At 37.2% G+C, this 14,277-nt stretch overlaps 1 long non-coding RNA gene across 1 annotated transcript in view; it reads right to left on the bottom strand.

The window, feature by feature from the left end:
* LOC106081337 (uncharacterized) overlaps positions 1–10,814 on the bottom strand; it is a 28,995-nt gene extending 18,181 nt beyond the window's left edge. Inside the window, exon 1 of the long non-coding RNA XR_001220343.1 lies at positions 10,254–10,814. This is a non-coding gene — a long non-coding RNA (uncharacterized LOC106081337). The remainder of the gene's footprint in view (positions 1–10,253) is intronic.
* Between the last annotated feature and the right edge of the window lie 3,463 nt (positions 10,815–14,277).

Raw genomic sequence — 14,277 nt, 5'->3', positions numbered from 1 at the left:
TACAACGACTGCGTTGGCTAGGTCATGTTGTAAGAATGGATGAAGAAGCTCCAGTAAAGTTTGGGATTGTATTCATGAGTGTCATCATCATTATCGGTAATATGATCTGGAGATGGCGTAAATTTGTTACTAGATATTTCAGGACTCTTTTCATGACATGTGTTGCAAGAAGGATCTGTTATACTTTCGCTAGAGCCACGCATATCTAAAACAGAAATGTTATTAGAACTTGAACTGTGATCTGCTCCCAATTGCTCTATGTCATATTGTGATTGAGGATACGATAGGTTCGTGTCGTTGATTTCTATTGCTGGCTCGTGCTTGTAAACATAGTTTGTACTAGTCGACCTGTCATAACAAGGGGTTTAACTTCTACGTGTTTCCTAAAAGAGAGAATAAATTGAGAAAAATAAATATGGGCATTAATCAAGAATGAGTAGGTAAAAATAGTCCTCTATATATTCGTAAATAATTTGAAGCCTGGTTTGTCTTTAAAAACATATCTTAATTTACAAAAGGTGTTTAAGTTTAAGATACTGTGTTAGGTTAGGTTGAAAAGAAGGTTCGGCTATTGATCCGCCCCATGCCACTATGGACATACACCTAAGCTAGTAATCGACTTGTTGTGCGCTTTAAATACTAAAAAGTAACCTCGAAAAAGAAAATGTAAGTCAGGAATTCCGTGCTGCTTACAAAATCCCTAATTGTTTTCCATACAACGCCCCTTAGTTGGTTTATGTCTGGTATTGTGTCCCCACCTATGGCCCGGTGTCTGTTAGCCGTGAAAGCCGGGCAAAGGTATAGGAAATGCTCCAATGTCTCATCATCTTCCCCACGCGCTATCACTTGCGGCACCGATTTTGCATAAGTGAGCTCGTAGTCCTATGTATCTCGTTATGATACCAAAAGCTATACTGACCCCCTTCTTACTTCCTTTCATTAATAGCCTCGTCCTCTCACGATCTGGATCTCCCCATAGGATTTTGGTCGTCCTGCCGACTGTTTCGCGGTTTCACAGTGTTAGATAAGCGCTCGTACCCCACGCTCTTAACTCGGACTGCGTCGACCCGAAGCCTTCCGAAATTTTCCAATTGAGCAATTCGTAAAATCGTGTTTTTTAACCGAGCGTACGTACGAGTTTACGAACGGGCAATTTATCGTGAAAACACCTTGAAACCGTGGGCTCGCAAACATTTCGGCCGTAGACCATGGACGTACCAACAAAACTTCGACAAAAGTCATTACTGGCAACCTTCAGTATGTCAGCAATTTTTCCGATCAGTTAGTGAACTGTCATGACGGACACAATGACTGAGACGTCTGTTCTAGCCAGTGACAGCAAAGAGGTAAACCTCTTCAAGTCTAGATTAGGCCACATAGTGACCATAGTGATAGTGATCTTTGTGACCATCTATCATTCGTTGTCCTTCGGGCCTGGTCCTGAAAGCTTAGCTTACATGTCGCTAGAGGCAGGGACATAGCCAAGGGGGGCCTCGGTCCCTAGCCACCTCCCCTCCCCCACCACGCCCAAATGATTTTGTCTAAAGAAGAATTTTAAATTAAATTTATTCTAAACAAAAATTTCATTAACATTTTTTATAATGACAAAATTTCATATTTATAATATTCTACAAAGACAATATTTAGCTGAGGCTAGGACAGCCTTAAAATTATTTTTGTTAAGGACAAAATTGTAATGAAATTCTCAGTAAAAAGTGACATTTTTCCTAAAAAAATTTCAGCGTAATGTTTTCTTATGACAGAACTTCAGCACGGGCCGGACCAACCTCAAAATTATTTTTTTAAGACAAAAAATATTTAACATTTTTTTTAAAGACAAGATTTAAAAAAAAAAATTATAAATTTTTTCTAAAGACTACATTTTAATGAATTTTTTTAGGATTAACTTTCAGCGAAAGTCTCTCAAGACAACTTAATCGTTTAAAACCAACATTTTTAAAGTCTTTTTAATATGCTTATCTGCCACAAAAAAAACATTTTCCTAAAATTTTTTCTATAGACAAATTTCAATAAATATTTTTTTTTTAAGAGCGTCTCGAAAGAATAACATTTAGTGGCAAAAAACAGTTTTTGAACATTTTGAAACAACGGATAGAGCTAAAACTTCAAAATTTGGCTTAAATGATTGTTGTTGCGAAATAAAGGGGGTAGATAGAAAAAATATGAATAATAGTAATGGAAACGGAAGAAACGTACGTTTAGTACCGTATTGGGTTCCATTTCATACTTTCTTTACGGATTCAATTAGAGCACTGTAATTTAACAGCTAGAAAATATATGTTGGCTGACACGTATGTTTAAGGTCATGAGAGAAGCCGTTTACAAAATTTCTGCCAAATCGGATGAGAATTGCGCCCTCTCAAGATCATACATCGGTTTTGTATGGCAGCTATATCAGGTTATGTATCGATTTGCGCCATACTTAGCACATTTATTGGAAGTCATAACAAAACACCGCATGCAAAATTTCACCCAAATCGGATGAGAGTTGTAGACTCTATTGGCTCAAGAATTCAAGATCCAAGATCGGTTTATATGACAGCTATACCAGATTATAAACCAATGTGAATCATACTTAACACAGTTGTTGGAAGTGATATCAAAACACTACGTGCAAAATTTCAGTCAAATCGGACGGCAATTGCGCCCTCCAGAGGCTCAAAAAGTCAAGACCCAAGATCGGTTTATATGGCAAATACAACAAATATTGCCTATGAACTTTCCACTAAGGAACAGGGGCAAACTTCTCACATATCAATGAGTGCAGTCCGATTCAAGTTTTAAGCTCAATGATAAGGGGTCTCCTTTTTATAGCCGAGTCCAAACGGCGTGCCGCAGTGCGACACCTCTTTGGAGAGAAGTTTTACCACCGCTGAAAATTTTTTCTGATGGTCTCGCCAGGATTCGAACCCAGGCGTTCAGGGCCATAGGCGGACATGCTAACCTCTGCGCTACGGTGGCCTCGGTTTATATGGCAGCTATATTAAAACATGGACCGATATGGCCCATATTTTCGTCATTCTGTTTGTAACTACTCGAAATATTCGTCTGAGACCCCATAAGTATATATATTCTTGATCGTCGTGACATTTTATGTCGATCTAGCCATGTCCGTCCGTCTGTCTGTCTGTCGAAAGCACGCTTACTTCCGAAGGCGTAAAGCTAACCGCTTGAAATTTTGCACAAATACTTCTTATTAGTGTAGGTCGGTTGGTATTGTAAATGGGCCATATCGGTCCATGTTTTGATACAGCTGCCATATAAACCGATCTTGGGTCTTGACTTCTTGAGCCTCTAGAGTGCGCAATTCTTATCCGATTGGGATGAAATTTTGCACGACGTGTTTTGTTATGATATCTAACAACTGTTCCGAGTATGGTTCAAATCAGTCCATAACCTGATATAGCTGTCATATAAACCGATCTTGGGTCTTGACTTCTTGAGCCTCTAGAGGGCGCAGTTCTTATCCGATTTGAATGAATATTGGCACGACGTTTTTTGCCATGATATCCAACAACTATGTCAAGTATGGTTCAAATCGGTTCATAACCTGATATAGCTGTCATATAAACCGATCTTGGGTCTTGACTTCTTGAGCCTCTAGAGTGCGCAATTCTTATCCGATTGGAATGAAATTTTGCAAGACGTGTTTTGTTATAATATCCAACAAGTGTGCCAAGTATGGTTCAAATCGGTCCATAACCTGATACAGCTGCCATATAAACCGATCTTGGGTCTTGACTTCTTGAGCCTCTAGAGTGCGCAATTCTTATTCGATTTGAATGAATTTTGGCACGACGTGTTTTATTATGATATCCAACAACTGTGCCATGTATGGTTCAAATCGGTTCATAACCTGATATAGCTGTCATATAAACCGATCTGGGATCTTGACTTCTTGAGCCTCTAGAGGTCGCAATTATTATCCGATTTGCCTGAAATTTTGTACGACGGATTCTCTCATGACTATCAACATACGTGTTTATTATGGTCTGAATCTGTCTATAGCCCGATACAGCTCCCATATAAATAATCTCTCTATTTTACTTCTTGAGCCCCCAAAGGGCGCAATTCTCATTCGAATTGGCTGACATTTTACACAGGTCTCCAACATAATATTTAATTGTGGTCCAAACCGGACCATATATTGATATCGCTCTAATAGCAGAGCAAATCGTTTCTTATATCCTGTTTTGCCTAAGAAGAGATGCCGGGAAAAGAACTCGACAAATGCGATCCATGGTGGAGGGTATATAAGATTCGGCCCGGCCGAACTTAGCACGCTTTTACTTGTTTGTCCTACTTTTTGACGGGACTGTAAGCGTTTTTAGAATTCTTAACTCACGCATTATAGGCGTAGCAAGCGATAAAATAGGAAGCTATAAGTATCTGATTGAGTCTTGTATTTCTTAGCTTCGGTGTTATCCTTAGAGTCTTTGAAAGAAATTACTTTTCGTTACAGTGCCATTAAGCCATACAATATAAGTGTTTTGAAAGCTTTCGTCATTTAAAGCTTTGTTCCAACGACTTCTGAATTGTATAATAATTCAAAGTTTAAGGTATTATTAAACTTGTAGATAATGAATCCATTTTTGTGAAAAAATTAACTGGTGAGTAAGATTAGGCAATCTTTATATTTTCAAAAAAGATCTTACTTCAGATGAGATTTGCAACGAAATGCGACATTGGTATTGTAACAAATTGACATTTCTTGTGTCAAAATTTTGAGCTTTTCTGATATCAAAAACTAGTGTGTTCGATATCTTCAATTTCTCTAACTAATTCTCACTCTTTTGGATTTGCCTTCAATTATAATAAAAAAAACGTTGTTCGCTCTTACGATTTTTCCAGAATTTTTGGTCCTCATGTAACTTTGGCTGAATACCGGGCCATTCATTCAACCAACATTTCTAGTCAAATCAATGGAAGTGCAGTTCTGTTATTCGTCGGATAGTTTTCGATTCGTGGTTTTTAATCTCGATTCACTACCTCTCCCCTTTGGGAGAAATAACATTGATTAGACGTAATAGGCAACCATAATAAATAGACAGCCTGCACAAGAGCCCGATGTGTAGGTGCCACCTACAAAATATTTACTAAGAAAGTGTTAAGGCCTGGTTATGCTCTCGTTAATATACCATGAAAGTAAAGAGGCAATTATGCTTATTACAAAACGTAGCATTTGACATAAAAAAACAATTTTATTAAAAAGGACTTGAAAGTGAGCGAGGATCTGAGTTCGGAGAACTTCAGGCAAACCTTAAGGACACAACATGCATACCTTAAGGGCAGGTCAGTCCTCCACGCGGTTATGCGAAAAGTCGAGACAATTTTCTAATTGTGCTCTCTTATAGTAACCTAAAATCAAAAATTTGGTATCCAATTTTCGGATGGGGTATCTAGGGGGCCGCCCCACCATAAAACCTACCAAATGTATATTTAGACCAATAACGACAATATGGCACTCAAATGAAAGATATTTAGGATAAGAAGACGTATCAAATATCCAAATGTCTGACCAAGTGTTAGGGGGGCCACCCCAACCCCTAAATAAGACATATTTTTCTACCATGGCAATATGGGACTTCAAATGAAAGGTATTTGGGAGTAGAATACGAATCTAATATCCAAATGTCGGATCAAGTTTCATGGGGTCCACCCAAAACAACCTCCCAAACAGGACTTATTTACTGACCATGGCAATATGGGGCTTAGATAAAAGGTATTTGAGTGTAGAATACGAATTTGATATCCAAATGTGAAGCCAAGTGATTGAGGGGCCGCTCATCCCAAAAACACCCCCAAAAGAGAACAAATTTACGAACATAGCAATATGGGGCTCAAATGAAAGTTCTTTGGGAGTAAAGCAGGAATCTGATATCAATGTTCGGGAAAAAGTGTCTATGGGGCCACCCTACCCCCATAAAACCACCCATATAGGACGTATTTGCTGACCATTTCAAAAAGGGGCCGTAATAAGGTATTTTAGAGTAGAACGCCAACCAGATATATATTTTCAGGGTCAAGTCACTGAACGGTCGCCACATCCCCCAAAAAACACTCACCAAACTGGTCATGTTTGCGACTATGGAAATATGGGGCTCAAATGAAAGGTATTTGGGAGTAGATGACGAATCTGATATCAAAATTCGGGACCAACTGCCTAGGTGACGTCCCTCCATAACAATTTGCTGGATTTGGATGTTTGGATTTGCTCACAATGACAATTTGGGTATTAAGTGTTTGGGGGACCACCCCACTCCCCAAATACCCCCAAATCGAGCGTATTTACCGACCACGTCAATGTGGGGCTCAATAAAGGTATTTGAAAGTAGAAAACGAATCTGATATCTAAGTGTGGGACCATGTATTAGGGACACCGTCCCTTTGAGGACGCCTCATCTCATATACTCCCCTTAAACCAATGGCAATATCGGGTTTAAATAAATGGTATTTGGGCACGAAGCTGATATTTTTTTTTTTGGGCCAAGTGTCTAGGAGACCACCTCACCCCCGAAAACACCCCCAAATCGGACATGGAACAATATCGGTCTGAAATAAAGACTTTTAAGAATAGAGTATATCAAACACCCAAAAGTTAATGGCTCTAAACCCTCCGAGCGAATTCATAAAGCAATAAAGATCATATAGGATTCAGATAAAGGAATTTATATTCTTATATTGTTAGTTAAGCGATATACATATATTATTTTCGTAGCATGGTATTTCACTAAAGGCCCCTTAATTGTCGAAAATACATATTCAAATGATAATTTTGTTCCATATAAAGTAAAAGAAGGCGCAGCAGAGCGGGCCCGGTTCAGCTAGCTAAACGGCGATAAATTTAACGGCTTAGCTAATCGGGGATATCATTTTCTCCAATACGCCGACCGAACGAAGGCATACGAAATTGCTTGCACTGTACGTGTGCTACTGTTCGTTTTTCCTATGCTCACTGCAGGGATGGCAAATACAAATTTGAAATTAGTCTCGCTTCGTACTCATTGAGTTTGTCTCGAAAGAGAAACAAACGAAAAAGTATGAAATTAAATGATCTTCACCCTAACAGCCAAAAAAAAATTGGAAAATGTGCCGGCCGGTTTAAACCATACTTGGCACAGTTGTTGGAAGTAAAAAAAAACGCTTCATGCAAAATTTCAAGTAATTCGGTCCTCTAGCGGCTCAAGAAGTGAAGATCCGAGATAGGTTTATATGGGAGCTATATCAAGTTATGAACCGATTTGAACCAAATTTGACGCAGTTGTTGATGGGCAAACTAAAGCACTTCATTCAAAATTTCAGCCCAATCGTATAATAATTGAGCCCTTTGTAGGCTCAAGAAGTCAAGATTGGAAATCGGTTTATATGGGAGCTATATCAGGTTATGAACCGATTTGAACCATACTTGGCGCAACTGTTAAAAGTTAAAAAAAACCCTTCGTGCGTAATTTCAACCAAATCGGATAATAATTGCGCCCTTTAGAGACTCAACTATGCCATACCTGGCATAGTTGTTGGAAATTATAACAAAACACCTCATTCAAAATTTCATCCAAATCTGATAAGAATTGCGCCCTTTGGTGGCTCAAGAAGTCAAGATCCAAGATCGGTTTATATGGCAGCTATATCAAAACATAGACCGATATGGCCCATTTACAATTCCAACCGTTCTACAAAAAGCGGCTAGCTTTCCTTCTTCGAAAATAAGCGTGCTTTCGACAGACAGACGGACGGACATGGCTAGACCGACTTAAAATTTCATGACGATCAAGAATATGGCTGTTATAGCCCTGATGGTCAGTTTACTGCCCTCAATGATGTTCACACACTACGTACTCGCGTTAATACCATACCATCTCACGCATTCCGTGATCGGCCGAATCTCCGCCCGCAGGACTGCATTATGTTCAGACATTCGGAAACAAATACGAGTGTCAATCTCGAGGTCCTCAATGTAGACCTCCAGACCCATTCTGTCCTCCAGTTTTGATTCATCCGTATAGTATAAACCTTCAATTGGCAATGCCAGAGTTCCGTCAATTCAACATCTCATCGCCCCATCTATGCCAATACCACATGTTCTCTGAACCTGTTTTAATGTCCTTATGTTTCAAATTATCTCCATCGCCGTTCGCTTTACTACAGAGACGTAAGTTAGTATTGGTTCAAGTCCCATTTCTAGCCTAGCCTACGGATGTGACACTTTCAGTTCTATTTCCTATCCAAGATAACTCCCAAGCATTTGACCTTATCGGATATCGAAATAGTTTTGTTGATGAAACTTGGCGCCTCAAATTGGTAGCGGCGCCGCTTAGCTCGACAAAATTCCAGCCGAGAGACCCACATTTGAGCTCGTATATTAACAATAAGCATATTTGTTATGATATTCGCACTGATGAAAAAAAGGCGGTAGATGCCAATACCTGCTGGCTTTAGTATTGCCAGACGAAGTAAAATATAAGAAATTGATGGCGCCAAGTTGTCATCGTGGCAAAAGTTTTGTACTTAAAATCTTGTAGCCATTATCGAATGTTTGTTTTAGTTTATTAAATTGTAATTTAGTGTAAAGCGTACTCTTAGTAGTGAAAATTAATTAATTAACTCCAATGAAGATATCATAAATTTTGATATGGTATCTTGTGAGGTAAAAGATCATTAGTATGTGTTGGTGTATTCACACAAATGCCACTACGGCGAATCAATGTACATATATTTTTGGAATCAATTGCTGAATAAAACGTATCAAAGTTGATCGAGATTGTAACACTTTTTTTAATTATTTTAACACAATATTTTGTTCTTTAAAATTTAACATTGACTTGTACTTATTAGACCACTCAATGTTCGTGCCGAATTTTCGATATTGCTGCTATGTGGGCATAAATTATGCATTTTTCACCGGATTATGACGAGAGGTGGTTTACATATATACCCGAGGTGGTGGGTATCGAAATTACTTGTTTTTTTTTTCATTTTACTCGATTATTTTATCAGGAACGTATCTATTCATACAAATGAACACATAGTGGATGAAATAAAAACGTCCGATAAAATGGACACTATGCACTAATGGATTTACATACACAAATGAAGCAAAATGAATGTTCAAGTGATAACGAGATTGGTATAAAAAGATTTCGGTTTGTTAATAAAGTTAATAACAGTTTGGTATAAAAAATATAATATCGTTTATATCGTTTTATATTTAATCCATACCAGATGGTATTGTTTTGATATCATACGAAGGTGCATAACTATCAATACCGTATGGTATCGTAGTACGCACGTTTGCTATAATTTTTCTATCAATGAAGAAATAAATTGCGGCTACCAGCAAACACTGTCTGCTGATTTCGAACTTAAATTTTGTTAAAATGCAAATGCAAAGGCGCAAACTTCTCACATATCAATGAGTGCTGTCCGATTCAAGTTTAAGCTCAATGATAAGGGACCTCCTTTTTATAGCCGATTCCGGACGGCGTGCCGCAGTGTGACACCTCTTTCAAGGAGAAGTTTTTACATGGCATAGCTCCTCACGAATGTCGCCAGCATTAGGAGGGATAACTACCGCTGAAAATTTTATGATGGTCTTGCCAGGATTTGAACCCAGGCGTTCAGCGTCATAGGAGTACATGCTAACCTCTGCGCTACGGTGGCCTCCATTTTGTTTAAATACTGACGGAAACAGTTTCAAATTTTTGAAGTTTTGAACTAAACGATAAAGCATTTGTTATATACCATTAGTACCTACACATTTTTGGCAATTTATGGCAGATTTTTTTTTTTTGAATAATATATATACCTATATTATTAAGGTTCTATCACACGAAATGTATTTGTCTTATGACCTGTCACTTTCTGTAACAATATGTCTTTCCTTATGTATGGCATGGCTACATGTATGTTCGATTAAATAGGAACTCGACTTAATCGATTTTTATATTAAATGTTTCCTACTTACCGTACAATATGTACAACTTTCAAAGTAGCTTTAATTGAAAATGCATATCAGAATAAATTAATAGAATAGAAAATTAAAATAAGATGTAATATTAAAATTTTTAAGAATTTAATACATTTTTAAGCAACAATCAATTTTTTACCATCTGAAAACAGAAGAAAATGTTTATTGTTTTAGCAAATTATTACTGCTGTCCCACTTGCAGCAAATATTTTTCGTGATTTTGCAAACAAATTTCTCTGTGTATCTAGTGCCCTGGTATTAAACTCACCATAAAGCTTGACTCATTGTTCTGCAGATGCTGGGGAATTTGTTGATGTTCTGTATTAATGTGGCCTAAAAAATCGGATACATTAATTGTTGAAAAAATTTCATCGGCCTTTCCTTCTCTTGCTTCCACACAAATAGAACAAACAAATAAACATGTGGACTTCGGACAGCTATAAATGTCACCAATTTTTATCCAGTTACTTAGAGTAAAACTATATGTGGTCTCTTTTGGCCAACTGCCGATGTTATTATTAAACACATTCATGATGGATCTTAATACGTTAACCATATCTTAATTTCCTGCGAGACCGTATCTTTGTTTCTTGCGAGCGAAGAAGTTATTTTTCTATTTCAATGTTCGCTCGAAATCAAATTCCTAGCACTCTAGTTTGTTTTACCCCATATTCAACACTGATGAAATTCAATTCTTTGCCGATAGTTCTATTACACCGCACCAAACGATCACAAAGGCAAGCACTCTCCAAAATACTGAATTCTGAAGTGTTGTATTTTTTTTTCAAGAACTCGGACGTTCATTCTGCTACACACAGTTAAATCAGTGTTTGTGTTTTATGGCATCCGAACGGCGGGGGCCTCTTTTCAGGCCAGTCTAGACATTTCAGAGGCCTGCTTAGCACGTTGCACCTTTCTTTCCATTTCATAAAAGGTGAGCCGGAAATTCAGGTCATATCGTTGATTTCCATAAAAAGGGTCGTGCATGTAAGAACCAATATAAAATTACATTAAGTAACAAACAAAACAAATTTATTGAAAATCATTTAATTAAATTGAAAATACTTTGTGATTCCCATCTACTTGAAATATATTCTAAATGACGAAAGTCCTATAGCGACCACATATTACTGAAAGGATCAATTCTATTGCACCTGCATGCAGGTATAAGATCCACTACCAATGAAAAATCAGACCGAAATCAGGCATTATAAACGAAACACATTGTTATATAAGGCATTAAACACGCCTGAATTCGGCAATCACTTCCCTCATTCCGCCCCTGGTATGTTCTTCAAATTACGCACACATACATATCCAGTTTATGTACACTACACGTTCCAGTTTATGTACACTGTCGAAAATGTAGTCAGATTTCCTTACAGGAAAAACCAAATATCTTTGGAAAAATTGCAATTTTCATTTGTAATCTCATTCAAGTTTCGATAAAATATATTGTCAGCTCGCTAATTAATTTATAACAGAGCTACTGAGCATTGCTCTTTTTTGATTCAAGTTATTTCGCACAGTACTAGTACGGTGCATCGAACTACGCTGACGTAAAAAGTACGGATAATTGAAACAAATTATACACAATTTTACCGTTTCAACTACCCGTTTTCGACTATACATACATACTAAGATCCACCAACGTAGGCCCACCAAAATTATTTTTTCGAAAGACAAAATGCCAACAAAAATTTCCATAAAGACGAAATTTCATTGAAAATTTTTCAGAAGACAAAACCCAATGCAACTTTTTCTAAAGACAAATTTCAATGAAATATTTCCTTTAGAAAATTTTCTTAAGAAAAGACTCTTATAAATTTTTTTTCTTAATTTCATATTTTTTTTTAAAATTCATAATTTCAGTGACATTTTGTTATAAAGACAAAATGTCAACGAAAAAATTTCAATGAAATTTTTCTAAAGACAAAATTTTATTGAAATTTTTCTACAGACAAAAATTCAATGAAATTTTTCTGAAGAGAAAAATTCAATGAAATTTTTCGAAAGAGAAAAATTCAATGAAATTTTTCTAAAAACAAAATTTCAATAAAATTTTTCTAAAGACAAAATTTTAATGAAATTTTTCTAAAGACAACGAGTGTTGTTTGAGTTAAGTTTATAGAAAAAAATGCATTAAAATATAAATACGAAAAGAACCTAAGGGCCACAAACAATATTGCGATCGTGACAATATGAAACACAAACAAAAAGTATTTACCAGTAGATTACGATTATCCTTTTCTGTTGTGACAAACAAACAAACTTTGTTGCTGTTCCTTCTTACGCTTTTTCCGCCGAGTAATTTTTTAAGTTTGGAAACAAAAAATAGTCCGAAGAGCTAAAACTGGTGCGCTAAATTAATTCGAACTGTAATTCATGGATCTTTGTCATCGCAATGGTTTGGATTTATGAACTGGTGCATTGTCCTGATGAAACAAAACACCTTTTCTTGTGCACTGCTATCTCATAATCAAATTTTCCATCTATATGCAATGGAAAACACTTTTTTGTCTGTGACTTCAGCCAGCTCACGAACTTTCAATCGACGGTCATACAATATCATTTTGTGGATTTTTACCGTTTCTAACCTCAACAGTTCAACTACTACAGTGTTGGTAGCAGCTAGTACGGACCCGTTAAATCTCAGGCACTCAATATTATATGGGTGTGAACGAAGGCCCAGACTCGCCCAAAGTATAATCTAGCTCTGTTTTTTATATTGGTTGGAACGAAATTTTTCATACGAATTTATTTATTGTAGTTACATATCGGCGACGATTTTCTTTTCCATGTTTACTGAGATAGTTTACTTTTAAGTGCCTCAATAAAAAAAACTGTGTTTTATATTAGTACTAGATATGTAGTGAAAATAGTGATGTTATCTGTTATCCCATGATATTGATAGCTATCCAGCAAAAGTTTTCACTGCAATTCTATCCAGAACATCGCATAGCATAAATGTAATCAACTCTCAATTAAAAACAAAACATGTAAAAGCGTGCTAAGTTCGGCCGGGCCGAATCTTATATACCCTCCACCATGGATCGCATTTGTCGAGTTCTATGCGCAGTATCTCTTTTTAGGCAAACAAAGAATATTGAATAAGAACTGTTATGCTATTGGAGCTATATCAAGTTATAGTCCGATTCGGACCATAAATGAATGCTGTACATTGTAGGAGTCATTGTGTAATATTTCAGTTCATTCGGATAATAATTGCGCCTTGTAGGGGCTCAAGAAGCAAAATCGGGAGATAGGTTTATATGGAAGCTGTAGCCAACTATTTATCGATTCAGACCGTATTAGACATGTATGTTGAAGATCATGAGAGAAGCCGTTGTACAAAATTTCTGCCAAATCGGACGAGAATTGCGCCCTTTAGAGGTTCAAGAAGGCAAGACAAGTTTATATGAAAGCTATATCAAAACATGGATCAATTTGGCCCATTTACAATCCGAACCGACCTACACTAATAAAAGGTATTCGAAAGTTAGCGTGCTTTCGACAGACAGACGGACGGACGGACATGGCTAGATCGACATCGATCGGACCCTCCCCCTTACCCTAATTTTCAGAAAAGCCAGATCTCGGTGATGCGATTTAAGCGATATTTTTTGTGCTCTCTTATAGTAACCTAAAATCAAAAATTTGGTATCCAATTTTCGGATGGGGTATCTAGGGGGCCGCCCCACCATAAAACCTACCAAATGTATATTTAGACCAATAACGACAATATGGCACTCAAATGAAAGATATTTAGGATAAGAAGACGTATCAAATATCCAAATGTCTGACCAAGTGTTAGGGGGGCCACCCCAACCCCTAAATAAGACATATTTTTCTACCATGGCAATATGGGACTTCAAATGAAAGGTATTTGGGAGTAGAATACGAATCTAATATCCAAATGTCGGATCAAGTTTCATGGGGTCCACCCAAAACAACCTCCCAAACAGGACTTATTTACTGACCATGGCAATATGGGGCTTAGATAAAAGGTATTTGAGTGTAGAATACGAATTTGATATCCAAATGTGAAGCCAAGTGATTGAGGGGCCGCTCATCCCAAAAACACCCCCAAAAGAGAACAAATTTACGAACATAGCAATATGGGGCTCAAATGAAAGTTCTTTGGGAGTAAAGCAGGAATCTGATATCAATGTTCGGGAAAAAGTGTCTATGGGGCCACCCCACCCCCATAAAACCACCCATATAGGACGTATTTGCTGACCATTTCAAAAAGGGGCCGTAATAAGGTATTTTAGAGTAGAACGCCAACCAGA

The sequence above is a fragment of the Stomoxys calcitrans genome, chromosome 5, assembly GCF_963082655.1.
Source record: "Stomoxys calcitrans chromosome 5, idStoCalc2.1, whole genome shotgun sequence".
Taxonomy (NCBI): Eukaryota; Metazoa; Arthropoda; class Insecta; order Diptera; family Muscidae; genus Stomoxys; species Stomoxys calcitrans.
This window is presented reverse-complemented; position numbering and strand designations above follow the sequence as displayed.